Genomic DNA, 14,348 nt, shown 5'->3' with positions numbered 1-14,348 from the left:
GATCCGAAATCCGGTTTTTAAAACATTGGATAGAACTATTTTTCCATGACTTTAACTCGGACCCTTTTGGTATTATGAAGAACAAGCTATCAATGATGTTGAGTCTTTCTTTTGAAGGCCCATTTATAAGCACATGCACTATTCTTACTCTCCAAGTGAAGAGCCTGGACCCTTCAATAACTAGTGATCACGTGTGAAGAACCTAGCTCCAATACCAAAATTAATGCAAGCAACAACAGGAAATCCAACTACACAAGGATCTAACTTCAACAGCAACTGATATAGATATAAATATGTAGATTTGGGGGAACCTTATCACAAGGATCCCAGTACAAACACTAAGTGAGATTCACTCTCAGAAGAATGAGAATCACTCTCAATACACAACACTAGAGAATCACTCTCAAACTAAGAAGCTAAAGAAACTGGACAGTACTGAAAGAAAGTAAAATCATTCATCATCAAAAGTGTCCTATCGTAGAGATACGGGTTGCATATATTGCTACTTTGGTTGTAGCTTGGGCCGGCTTGGGCGAAGCTTCATGGGCTTTTGACTTGGACCCATAAAAACTTCTATTACAACTCCTATTCTGCATCATTCCCTCGCTCCAAATTGAATTCTACTTTGTCGAATTTATACAACTGGCTCCACCAGGGTCCCATTGTAGTGTTTCAAAAATGGAAAACTTTAGAGATAGAGGAAACATACTGATGCAGACAGCTTCACGAGTAATGAGGATTGTTATGGTGATGATGTTGATACCTGTGCCTTGCGTTACATGGAGGCCTTTGAACATAAGCGTGGTGGCAAGAAGTGAAGGAAGTGCTTTACTAGAGCATGGGCCATGCGCCTTTATTATCTATTATTTCTTTTAATTACTTTTTAGTTATACCTACTTATTATAACTATGGGTTTATTTGTCTTTTAAGTTTGGTTTAGGGTTCCTACGTGACCCTATTTATTTGTTGCTCTATTTCGTTACAAGACAGTTGATCTATTATATGAAATAACGGCCGTCAAAGTGCGTGAGCTATTATCTATAATTCTTGTTTGTGTTCTAAGCTAGAGCTATAGAAGAGTTGATTCCTATTTGCGTGTTTGGATTTCTATGTTCATTAATCTCGCGCGACATCAGTTGGTATCAGAGCCATGGTTCGAGGAAGAGGCCATGGTAGACGTGTGATGTTGGAGGAGATTTATGCGCGCTATGAAACAACACAAAAGGAGCAACTAGGAAATCGGGTAAGGAAGATGGAAGAACGGTGGGATTTGTTGGATGAACGGTTGGAGACTATCACCGAACAGTTAGCCATTTTGTCCGTAGGTCGGGCTCCTCGACAACCTCAAAATCCTCAGGTTGCCGATTCTGAGAACTATGAAAGTGATAAGGGGAGTATGAAAGATCCGTTTGTCATTGGAGACAACCGAGTTAAACGCCTTGAACAACGTGATAACACCCAGTGGGAAGAAGGATTTAAACTCGACATACCTGAGTTCGAAGGTTGCCTACAGCCTGAGGAACTGCTAGATTGGATTGTCGCGGTTGAAGAAATTCTGGAGTTTAAAGGGGTACCAAACCATCGATGCGTTCCTCTAGTGGCTGCCAAGTTCAGGGGAAGGACTACCGCGTGGTGGCAACAACTGAAACAAAGCAGAGTGCGTAGAGGAAAACCTAAGCTTGTCAGTTGGACCAAATTAGTGAAGCACATGAGAAACACGTTCTTACCATACAATTATGTTAGGACTCTATATCAACAACTCCAAAACCTTCGACAAGGGTTCAAAACCGTCGATGAATACACCATTGAGCTTTACAAATTGATCACAATAGTTGATGTGAATCAAACGGAAGACATGTTGGTTTCTCAATACATAGGTGGGTTGCGGCAACCATTTCAAGATTCACTAAACTTTCTCGACATTATGTCAGTAAGTGAAGTGCATCAAAAGGGACTACACTTAGAGAAAGCTATGAGTAGGAGAACATGGGTCATAGATGGGGGAAATACTGGTAAGCATGTTGGCAACACACCAGTCACATCCTTACCAAGCACGGGGGCACAGCCAGTTAGAATAAAGGCCCTACGGGCACGCAGCAAAGTCGGGGGGCAGGAACCGGGACTCGTTGCTTTAAGTGTGATGAAACTGGACATCGAATGGCTGACTGTAGGAAGGGTGAGAGGTATGGAAAAGGTATGTTTGTCGAGACAGAAAATGCACCAATGGGTGCTAGGGTGAATCTTGACCAAGCCTCTATTTTTGATGAGGAATAACAAAGTGAAGAAGAGCATGTCCATGGTGATGACAAACCTTTGCTGCTGATGACGCACGTATTTCTATCACCTTGGGAAGAGACAAGAGACGAGTGGTTGCGCAACAATATTTTTAATTCCACCTGCACAATCAGTGGTAAGGTATGCCAGCTCATTATTGATTCTGGTAGTTTTGAAAACATAGTGGCCGAAGAAGTTGTTAAGAAGATAGGATTGATTACAGAGAAGCATCCAACGCCATACAAATTATTGTTGTTAAGGAAATGCTTTGTTGTGTCAGTTTCCAAGAGTTGTTTGGTGCCTTTTTCGATGGGTACACGTTACGTGGATAAAGTTTGGTGTGATGTGGTAGAAATGTATATGTGTCATCTCCTTTTAGCAAGACCGTGGCAGTATGATCGCAGTGTCATGCATGATGGTAAGCAGAATACTTATACATTTATATTTACTAGTGTGAAGATTGATTTATACCCACTTAAAGATAGGAAAACCCCACGGCCGTGTGATGCAAGCCCAAGTTTATTGGCAAAACGGGAATTCTTAATAGAATCTAAGGATACAATGATGATATTCGTGCTAGTGGGGAAAGAAGTTGAGCATGGTAGCAATACCAAATAGACATCATTATAGAATGAGCCCGAAGGAGCACGAGGAATTACAGTGACAAGTTGAGGCATTATTGAAAAAAGGTCATATCCGAGAAAGCCTCAGCGCGTGCACAGTGCCAACTTTACTCACTCAGAATAAAGATGGGTCTTGGCAGATATGCGTGGATGGTAGGGCCATTCACAAAATTACGATGAGGTATTGATTTCCCATACCTCGATTAGATGACTTGTTGGATCAACTAAGTGGTGCCATAGTATTCACGAAGTTAGATTTGAAGAGTGGGTACCATCAGATTAGCGTCCGTCCAGGGGATGAATGAAAGACAACATTTAAAACACAGGAGGGCTTATATGAATGGTTGGTAATGCCCTTTGGGTTATATAGTCCCCCAGTACGTTCATGCGAGTTATGAATCAAGTTTTTTCGACCATTTATTGGCAAACTCCTCGTCGTCTATTTTGACGACATTTTGATATACAGTACCACGGTAGAGGCACATCTAGAACATTTATGAGAGGTTCTGATGGTATTGTGCAATGAGAAATTCTTTGCAGCCCTAGGTAAATTCTCTTTTATGATAGACTCAGTGTTATTTTTGCGATATGTGGTATCTAAAGATGGCCTGGCCGTTGATGAATCAAAGGTGATAGCAATGCGTGACTGGCCGGTTCCAACCACAGTGCAGGAGATTCGCAGCTTTCACGGGTTATTATCTTTTTACCGCCGTTTTATTCGCAACTTTAGCACCATCTTGGCACCTATTATAGATTGTATGAAAGTGGAAAACTGGAGTGGACCGATAGTGCAACCCGTGCATTTGAATTGATCAATCATAAGTTGACTTCGGCACCTGTCTTGGTACTAACAGATTTCTCAGTACCTTTTAAGTTACATTGTGATGCATCAGGGGTGGGTATTGGCATGGTACTGAGCCAACAAGGTAGGCCCGTGGCGTTCTTTAGCAAGAAGTTTAGTGGTCTCAAACTCAACTACTGCACGTATGATCTGGAATTCTATGCGTTAGTAAAAGCTTTGAAACACTGGAGTTCTTATTTGGCTTACAATGAATTTATATTATTTTTGGACCATGAAGCGTTGAAGCATCTCCAAAGTCAGGATAAATTTTCTTCCTGATATGCTCGTTGGGCCGCCTACACTCAGCAATTTTCATTCTCCATTAAACATAAGCCTGGTTGTGCCAATAAGGTGGCGGATGCACTCAGTCGAAAGTCATCCTTATTGACAACAATGAGGACCCAGGTATTGGGTTTTGATATGTTCAAAGATTTGTTATATGCTGACCCCTATTTTAGTCCCATTATGGGAGATTTACAAGCAGGATCTAAGGCCAATTTTGTGCTCCACGATGGGTTCCTCTTTAAGGGCAATCAGCTATGTGTGCCCGAAGGCAGCCTGGTATTGAAAATCATTCAGGAACTCCACAATGAGGGCCATATGGGCCGCGATAAGACGCTAAAGTTAATTGTCAAACGGTATTTTTGGCCAAAAATACGCAAGGAGGTGGCACGTTTTGTCGAGTGTTGCAGAGTTTGTCAAGTTGCAAAGGGGAGTACTACTAACGCTGGCCTTTATATGCCTTTGCCTATCCCGAATGGTCCATGGTCCATGGTCCAGCATTAGTATGGATTTTGTATTGGGTTTACCTCGAACCCAACGTGGCAACGATTCTATTTTTGTGGTCATAGATCGCTTTTCCAATATGGCACACTTTATCGCCTGCAAGAAAACTTCGAATGCGGTGCATGTAGCTCAATTGTTCTTTCGCGAGGTTTATCACTGTCATGGTTTGCCACTCTCTATTGTTTCTGACCGTGACACCCGATTCCTCAGTTACTCTTGGCGCCTCTCTAGCGCTAAATTGGACTTCAGTGGCGCCTTCCATTCACAGACGGATGGCCAGGCTGAGGTTGTCAATTGGTCTTTGGGTTTTCTTTTGCCTTGTTTGGTTGGTGAGCATCTGAAATTGTGGAATCAGCGGCTTTATTAGGCATAGTTTGCATATAATCGGTCTACCAATCGCAGCACGGGATTTAGCCCTTTCCAGATTATTTTTGGCTATAACCGTTGAGCCCCTTTAGATTTGGCTACTCTTCCAGATTTGTCTCGTCCCAATGTCAAGGTTGAAGAATTAATAGCTCAAATTTGTAACACTCATGGAGCTGCTCTCAAACATTTGCGTGAGTCTACTTCTAGGTACAAGGCCACGTCAGATCTTCGGCGGCGGCATGTGGAATTTGTTGTGGGTGACCTTGTTTGGGCTGTTTTGACAAAGGATCATTTTTCTCCGGGAGAAGACAGTAAGTTAGCTGCCTGTAAGGTTGGTCCCCTAGAAGTACTTGTCAAAATTAACTCCAATGCATACCGGTTGAAACTACCGCCCACCCTTAAAACTCATTATGTTTTTAATGTCCGCCATCCTGTCCCTTTTTCTGGTGATGTTTCGGCCCTTATTGTGCCTTCAACAACGTGGTCGCCATCTTTCCAACCCCGCGGGGATGATGTAGACAGCTTCACGATTAATGAGGATGGTTAGGGTGATGATGTTGATGCCTGTGCCTTGCGTTACATGGAGGCATTTGAACATAAGTGGTGGCAAGAAGTGAAGGAAGTGTTTTATTGGAGCATGGGCCGTGCGCCTTTATTATCTATTATTTCTTTTAATTACTTTTTAGTTATACCTACTTATTATAACTATGGGTTTATTTGTCTTTTAAGTTTGGTTTAGGGTTCCTACGTGACCCTATTTGTTTGTTGCTCTATTTCGTTACAAGACAATTGATCTATTATATGAAATAACGGCTGCCAAAGTGCGTGAGCTATTACCTATAATTCTTGCTTGTGTTCTAAGTTAGAGCTATAGAAGAGTTGATTCCTATTTGCGTGTTTGGATTTCTATATTCATTAATCTCGCGTTACATCACATACCCATAATGCCATCAAGCTCACTATCAAGAGTTGCACATATGAGCTTCAAGCCATGACTTATTTGACGGATCGAGTTTAACACAAGAGGGGGGGGTGAATTGTGTCCCCAAATTCCAATTGGAATCCGTTTTTCAATTTAAACAAATTAATGGCAATTAACAAGTAGCACACAAATTTGGACTCTAATGATTTTCCTAATCAATATTCAATCCAATGCAAGATGTGATACAATATAGTGAATGACCAAATATCAAATAATCAAGAATTGCACAAAACAGAATTTCAAGCAACACACTGCACACAGATTTTTCAACTCAGATTTTACCTATCAAATGATGTCAAAATGCAACGAAATTTTATATGCAATGTCACAACACCTTAATAAACACTATATCAAAATTTCAGATCAAAATTCAAAGTTTAAGGCAGTCTGCTAATCTCGGACAGATTAGGGTTTTGAAAATCCTGCAGTTTGAAACAAGTAGTAAATATAAACAAGTAAACAAAGAAATCAACACAGCGATTTATAGTAGTTCGGAGACCCTTCTCCTACGTCTACTACCTAGATTCACCAACCTAGGATTTTCCCAACTCCACTAAGGTGTGGTTTTAAGAGACCCACAAAACTCCTTACACCAAGGGTTTCTAAGAACTCCCTCAAACTTCAATGTTTACAATTTCCCCTAACAAAGGGAATTTCTCAATGGGATTTTCAGCCAAGGTTCTCACAGGTTACCTCAAAGGTATTTGGTGTGGAACTCTCAAGATTACAGCAACACTCTCAAAGATAGGATTTTAAGAACAAGAGAGGTTTAGATTGTAAGTAAACAAAGCCTAAAGGATATAGGAACTTCCCTTTTGCAAAAGCAAGAGTAGTGAGAAGTCCTTGATTGTAGAGGCTTGTATTGGAGAAGATTGTTGTAGCAAATAGCAAGAAAGCTTGATGATTGATGAACTTGATAGCAAGAGGTTTCTCTCAAGGATAATTTTCAATTTGCTTCTCCAAGTTGGAATGAAAGGGAAGATCCTCTTTTAAAGGCAATTCTCTCCTATGCTTGCAGCCATTGGATCAAACTTCAAGAGTTGATCTCTACCATCCATTGCAGCTCCTAATCTTGGTCATTGATGATTTGAGCAAACAAATCTCCACCATAGAGCATATAGACGTTGGAAGCTTGAGAGAAGTCAAGTTGTACCTTTCTTCCATAAGTGTTGTCACAAGCACAACCCTTTGATCAATGTACGTCTTCAAATCTTGACCATTCAAACTCTCTTTAATTCTCAACCATGGATGTAAATTGTACTATGCCATCTTGTCCCTTCATTTTGAATCAAAGACTTCAAAAGTGATCCCTTAGTCAAGGATCTTGTTTGATTGCACCAACCTAACTTTCTTGGTAGCACATGTCTTGAGTGAAAATGTCAAGGATCTTGTTTGATTGCACCAATCCTAACTTTCTTGGTAGCACATGTCTTGAGTGAAAATGTCAAGGATCTTGTTTGATTGCACCAATCCTAACTTTCTTGGTAGCACATGTCTTGAGTGAAAATGTCAAGGATCTTGTTTGATTGCACCAACCTAACTTTCTTGGTAGCACATGTCTTGAGTGAAAATGTCAAACAAGAATATATCACTAATGATAGAGAGGACAAGGTTTGTCCCACATGTTTGAAAAGAGTTGTATCTCCATGAAGACCACAACCAATAGCCTCAATGTTTGATTCATTCAACTTGATTAAATGCCTTAGTGGAAAGTTGGCAAATATAGGATTTTTCATTGTTTCCTAGAGCTCCAAGCTCATTCTTAGAAACAGGACTTCGACCACTCTTGAACATACTAAATTCTGAGCCATATGAGACCACAATGATGATTAACCTACAAGGAAATAGGAGATAGAACTCCCCAATTGCATGTAAGCTCAAAGAGCTTCATATAGAGCGCATAGGTTAATTACATTAGAAAAACAACCCAGAAAATTCATATTACTGGATGATAAATCATTTTATATGTATTAGAATGTCCATGTAAAATTTCATAACAATCGGAAATCGTTTGGTCACTCAACCAAGCAATTAGATCACTAATAGTGAAACCGATAAATTCTAAGTGTAAATTCAAAATCATTTTGCAAACTCAGTGTAAATGACCTTTTCTCTTGAACTTTACTAAATCAAATATGTTCATAGTGATGAAACTAAGATGCACACGAAATTGCATTTAAATCGGAGTTCATTTGGTTCACCACGTTCACAAAGAACACATATGCACAAAATTAGGTAAAACATAGTTTTGGCGGAATTTAAGCATATAACCAAATATATATGTGATGCACTTAATTTCTCATGAATATAGTCCTAGAACATATATTAAACCTTCTTGTGCATGTGGTTCAAGTTTCAAGTCATTTGGACCTAAGTTGGTTAAGATATGATAATTGGAAAATTGATGCTCTAACTTAGTTCATGTATGTTTGTTTTCAAAACTTAATTTCCAGCACTATCTCAAAAATATATAGTCATTTAAATTCAATTCATATAAATCAAATATTGCTTTAATGTTTCATTATCATTTATAATTGATTTAATATCATCAAAATTAGACATATAGGACCATAGGTCCAACAATCTCCCCCTTTTTGATGATTACAAAACATGCATGATATAAATGTCTATTTGATTGTAATTGAATTTAATATCAATTCAAAGTGCATTAAAAAGTTTAATGATATCAATTTAAAACAATTTTGAAACTCATATACAACTTTAGTTAAGTAAGCTTAGCTCCCCCTTACTTTAACATCTATTCTCTCCCAATCATGGCATATACACTCCCCCTTAAGTTATGCCTATATATGTATTTTGGCAAATGATTTTAATGCAATTTATCATCATGTCTCTCCCCCTTTTTGTAATAATTCAAAAAGTGGAGAACTAAGGGGTTGATGCAAGTTTTGTAAAAGATTTAAAAGCATTTTTGAGATTTTATCACAAAAGTGATTTAAGACCATAAACATGCTTCAAATAATATCCAAAACTAGTTCTCATCAACAAATAGTCATGGCAACACACCAATTGAACTAATAGAACCTAAGTGAACCAATTTGGAGCCTATCACACTAAGTGACCCATGGCCTCTAATGACACTAGGTTACTCCCCCTTCAATCATGCATACCAATTTATACATTTAGCTTATAAGCACATATCACCAAGAAAATATAATAAGCATTCAAGTTCAAACTTGGGATATCAATCAAACAAGGATATGCATTCAAGTAATATGCACTCAAGGTGCTTCACACAAACCCAATGCATTTCTTAGTTTTATGAATCTATCCTTAGCTAAAGGCTTAGTGAACAAATCGGCAATATTATGTTCCCCTTCTACATGTTCAAGCACAATGTTCTTTTTAGCAACATGATCTCTAATGAAATGATGTCTAATGTCTATATGCTTAGCTTTACCATGATATCTAGGATTCTTAGACAAATGTATGGCACTTATGTTATCACAAAGAATTGGAATGTTTGAAAATTCCATATTAAAATCAAGCATTTGTTGTTTAATCCAAAGCAATTGGCAAGTACAACTACCAATAGCCATATATTCGGCTTCGGTAGTGCTCAAAGCAACACATGTTTGCTTCTTGGAGAACCAAGATATGAGCATATTTCCTAGGTATTGACAAGTACCACTAGTACTTTTCCTATTTATTTTGCAACCCGCAAAGTCGGCATCTACAAATGAATGCAAGTCAAATGAAGATTTCTTATCATACCACAACCCTAGGGAAGGTGTGTCCTTTAAGTACCTAAGAATCTTCTTTATGGCCATGAGATGTGTTTGCTTAGGATTAGATTGAAATCTTGCACACATGCAAACACTAAACATAATATCGGGCCTAGATGCGGTCAAGTAAAGTAAACTACCAATCATTGACCTATATCTCTTTTGATCAACATCATTACCATCTAGGTCGGGTTCTAATTTGGTTCCCACTCCCATAGGTGTGGATGAACCTTTAGAAATATCCATGCCAAACCTTTTTAATATCTCATTTGTATACTTAGTTTGACTAATGTGAGTGCCAAGTGGGGTTTGTTTAATTTGTAAACCTAGAAAGTAAGTCAACTCACCCATCATACTCATTTCAAATTCATTCTTCATGCATAATGCAAAATCTTCACACATAGATTCTAATGTAGCACCAAACACAATATCATCAACATATATTTGCACAATTAGCATATCAAGACCTTTGTATTTAATAAACAAAGTATCATCAATACTACCACATTGAAAACCATTTTCAAGCAAGAACTTAGACAATCTTTCATACCAAGCTCTAGGAGCTTGTTTTAAACCATATAAAGCATTGTCTAGTTTGTAAACATGGTTTGGAAATTTATTACTTTCAAATCCGGGAGGTTGTTTAACATAAACTTCCTCATTTATCACACCATTTAAAAATGCACTTTTCACATCCATTTGAAAAAGTTTGATATTTTTGTAACATGCAAATGCAAGCAATAATCTAATAGCCTCTAACCTTGCAACCGGTGCAAAGGTTTCATCAAAGTCAATGCCCTCTTCTTGGCAATATCCTTGGGCCACTAATCTAGCTTTGTTCCTAGTTACATTACCATTTTCATCCATCTTATTCCTATAGACCCATTTTGTTCCTATAATGGTGTGGTCTTTAGGTTTAGGACAAAGAGTCCAAACCTTACTTCTCTCAAATTGTTCTAACTCCTCTTGCATGGCATACACCCAATCATCATCATGCAAAGCATCACGTACATTTTTAGGCTCTACTAAAGAAAGCATGGCAAAAGAGTTTAAAGGATTAGAATTGACCGTAGAGTCCCTTTTGGCTCTTAGTTGCCTTCCTTGATGCAAGTCTCCAATAATTAGTTCTTTTGGATGAGACTTCATCACCTTGTATTTGTGAACACCCGGTTGTTCCATAGCATTTTCAGCTTCATTTTGTTCTTCATTTCCCTTGGGTTCACCTTCACTTTCTTCATTTGGTGGTGTTTCTTCATTTGAGATATTCATCTCCCTTAAGTTCTCCACCAAAGGGACATCATCTTCATCTTCTTCTAGCAATTGTACTCCATGTGTACCTTCATTTTTGTGCTTCAAAGGATGTTCCAAATCTGAAAATTTATTTTCTACACGCACATTTGGAGCAAGTGTGGTCATATCATCGAATTTAACATTTACACTTTCTTCCACAATTTTAGTTCTAGAGTTAAATACTCTATATGCTTTAGATGATGATGAATATCCTAAAAATATTCCAATGTCACTCTTTGCATCAAATTTATCCAAATTGTCTTTGGTATTTAAAATGAAACATTTAGCACCAAAAACCTTAAAGTAATCTACTTTAGGTTTCTTGCCAAACAAGAGTTCGTAAGGAGTTTTCTTTAATCCTTTTCTAATGCTAAGTCTATTACTCACATAACATGCATTACTAGTAGCTTCGGCCCAAAAATATTTAGGAAGATTATATTCTAGAAGCATGGTTCTTCCTAGTTCTTGTAAAGTTCTATTCTTCCTTTCTACAATCTCATTTTGTTGAGGTGTCCTAGGAGCACTAAACTCGTGTTTAATACCAAAAGAAGCACACAAAGAATCAAAATTAGCATTTTCAAATTCACCTCCATGGTCACTTCTAATTTTTGAAACCTTTAAGTTATGTTCATTTTTCAATCTCCTAAGTAAGTTTTCAAAAGCATGCAATGCATCACTTTTATGCACAAGAAACAAACACCATGTAAATCTAGTATAATCATCCACAATAACAAATGCATAGTATTTTCCACCTAGACTCCTAACTCTACTAGGACCAAATAAATCCATATGTAACAATTCTAGAGGCCTAGAAGTACTAATATCAAGTTTAGGCTTAAAAGACTCTTTAGTTTGTTTACCCCTAACACAAACATCACAAACATGTTCAACATTGAAATTTAACTTAGGCAATCCTCTAATAAGTTCATTGGCACACAACTTTTTCAATGTAGACATTCCGATATGACCTAATCTTCTATGCCAATGCAAAGCATCATCATTCTTAGCAAGCAAGCAAGATATTTTAGAATTTTTCATAGCATCAAAATGCATTACATACATATCACCACTTCTACTTCCTAATTTCACAACATTACCATAAACATCAAACACATAACATTTATCATTTTTGAAAAGAATATCAAAGCCTTTATCGGCTAAATGACTAACACTCAATAAATTAAAAGATAAATTTTCAACCAATCTTACTTCACTAAGGGAGAAAGAAGAGTTACCTATGGATCCCAAGCCTAGGATCTTACCTTTGACCTTGTCTCCAAAGGTCACAAATCCTCCATTCTTCTTTGCTTCAAAGGATGTGAATAATGAAGCATCTCCCGTCATGTGTCTAGAACAACCACTATCCAAATACCATTTGCATGACTCGGATTTGGATTTTAAGCACACCTAGATAAACACATGTTTAATATACCTTAGGTATCCAAACTTTGGATCCTTTGGGGTTAGTAGCAATAAAGGCATATGCATCAATTTTGAAAGTTCTCATCACATATGCTTTCTTTTCAAAGTCATTCAACCCTTTAGGCACCCAAACCTTCTTCACATAAACTTTTCTCTTCCTAGGTGTAGTTCCCTTAGGAACATTAGCCTTACCCTTGGGGTAGGTACCATTTTTGTTCACGTTGACCGTGGCCTCCTTAGCCTCTAGGGTGTCCTTAAGTTTCATAGGATCATATCCTAATCCACTCTTGTCAAGATAATGTCTTTGAGATGCAAGAAGTTCATCCAATTTAGAAGAACTCATAGAAAATTTTGAAAATTGTTTTTCAAGCATATTGTATTTCTCATTGGCCATATCAAGCTCTTTTTGTAGAGAAGAAGAGTTAGGCATAATAATGCACTCATGATCATCCCATGTATCCAACTCACCTTCTAGCTCATGAATTCTAGCATGCAAAGCATCTAAGTCATGTGAATTGCTAGATGATGCAATGTTACTAGAATTAACACATGTTTTCAATTGATTTTTTAAATCCTCATTTTCTTGAACTAATGCATCAAGTGAAAAACATACATCATCATATTTAGATTTCAAATCACAACACTCATTTAGATGCATTTTTTCTACTTTAGAAAGTCTACTAACTTCTTTCTTGGCATGCTTGTGTTTATGCATCAATTTCTCATAAGCAATATAAAGTTCATCATAAACACAAGAGAGCTCATCATAAGAAGGTTTAGAAGATGTTACCATCTCATCCTAATTTGATGAGGACACTTCCTCTTCCTCATTTGCCATGAGACACAAGTTGGCTTGGAGTTCCTCTTCACTATCACTTGAAGATGATGATGAAGAATCATCCCAAGTGGCCTTGAATGCCTTCTTCTCCTTCTTCCCTTTTTCCTTCTTCTTCTTTTGAAGCTTAGGGCAATCGGCCATAAAGTGACCTACTTTGCCACACTTAAAGCAAGTACTCTTTTCTTTCTCTTTCTCCTCTCTCTTTTCTTTAAAAGCCTTTCTATTCTTGAATCCTCCACGTTTGTTCATCTTCAAGAACTTCTTGAAATGCTTAGCTAATAGGGCTGCCCCTATTTCACTATCATCATCACTAGAATCCGAACTAGTGTCACTATTGATCCTAAGAGCTAAGCCATTTTTCTTAGGTGGTGCATCTTCCTCATCTAATCTTGACATCTCCAACTCATGTGTCATTAGACTTCCTATTAATTCCTCTATCTTAAGCTTCCTAAGGTCTTTAGCCTCTTTAATGGCTACTACCTTATCTTTCCAAATCCTAGGTAAACTCCTAAGGATCTTTTGGACCTTATCAACTTCCTCATATGGTTTGTTCAAAGCTTCTAATTCATTACATATGCAAGTAAGTCTAGAAAACATCTCCCTAATGCTCTCACCCTTCTTCATCCTAAAGCTCTCAAACTCGGTGACTAGCACGTTTATCTTAGAGTCCTTCACTTGACTTGTTCCTTCATGCTTCAATTCTAACATATCCCAAATCTCCTTTGCACTCTTACATTGAGCTATGTAATCAAATTCACTCCTAATAAGTGCAATGTGCAAAGTGTTGATTGCCTTATTATTTAGGCTAAGTAATCTCTTATCTTCCTTAGTAAACTCACTCTTTTCCTTATCTACCATCTCATCACCCAAAAGTTTCCTATGAACATAAGGACCATTCTCTACAACTTCCCACAAATCATAATCAATGGAATTTATAAAAATTTTCATCCTATTTTTCCAAAAACCGTATTGCAAGCCATTGAAAAATGGTGGTCTATTCATGGATAGGCCTTCGGCCTCACCATAAGAATTAATATTTGCCATAAATATGCCAAATAGGATATAACTCCTAGTTTTAGCTAACCTGCTCCGATACCAATTGACGGATCGAGTTTAACACAAGAGGGGGGGGTGAATTGTGTCCCCAAATTCCAATTGGAATCCGTTTTTCAATTTAAAC

Source organism: Tripterygium wilfordii, chromosome 13 (genome assembly GCF_013401445.1).
Source record: "Tripterygium wilfordii isolate XIE 37 chromosome 13, ASM1340144v1, whole genome shotgun sequence".
Lineage (NCBI taxonomy): Eukaryota > Viridiplantae > Streptophyta > Magnoliopsida > Celastrales > Celastraceae > Tripterygium > Tripterygium wilfordii.
The sequence above is the reverse complement of the archived record's forward strand: the minus strand, read 5'-3'. Positions refer to the sequence as shown.